Raw genomic sequence first — 460 nt, forward strand, 5'->3', positions numbered from 1 at the left:
ACACCTCCTATTTTTTAAGGAAAAACCTCAAGGGTTAGTAAGTGTTAATTTCATTGTCATGAAAATAAATCCTAAGGTAAGAAATTCTTTAAGTTTAACACCTCCAAAACTTCATGACACTTTAAGTTTATGAAGTCAAGACTTTAACAAATCATCTTTTATACCAAATCATTATTTTAACTTGGAAATCAAAGAGTAAAATATGCTAAACCATATTTAAACATAATACTTTCTAAAAATGAAACATTTTCAACAAACAACTCATCAACATCATAAACTTTCAAGAATAAAATACAAACTTTTTCCTAAACACATTAAACTTTCCTTTGATGTTAAAATCATCACCTTTAAACATATTCAAATACTAACAATAATTTCTAAAATTTCCAAACAAATAACTCATCTAACCTTGTCCAAAGATATAGTTTTTCCATCTAAGAACAAGGAAGAAATTTCAAGA

Source organism: Lupinus angustifolius, chromosome LG18 (assembly GCF_001865875.1).
Source record: "Lupinus angustifolius cultivar Tanjil chromosome LG18, LupAngTanjil_v1.0, whole genome shotgun sequence".
NCBI classification, from domain to species: domain Eukaryota; kingdom Viridiplantae; phylum Streptophyta; class Magnoliopsida; order Fabales; family Fabaceae; genus Lupinus; species Lupinus angustifolius.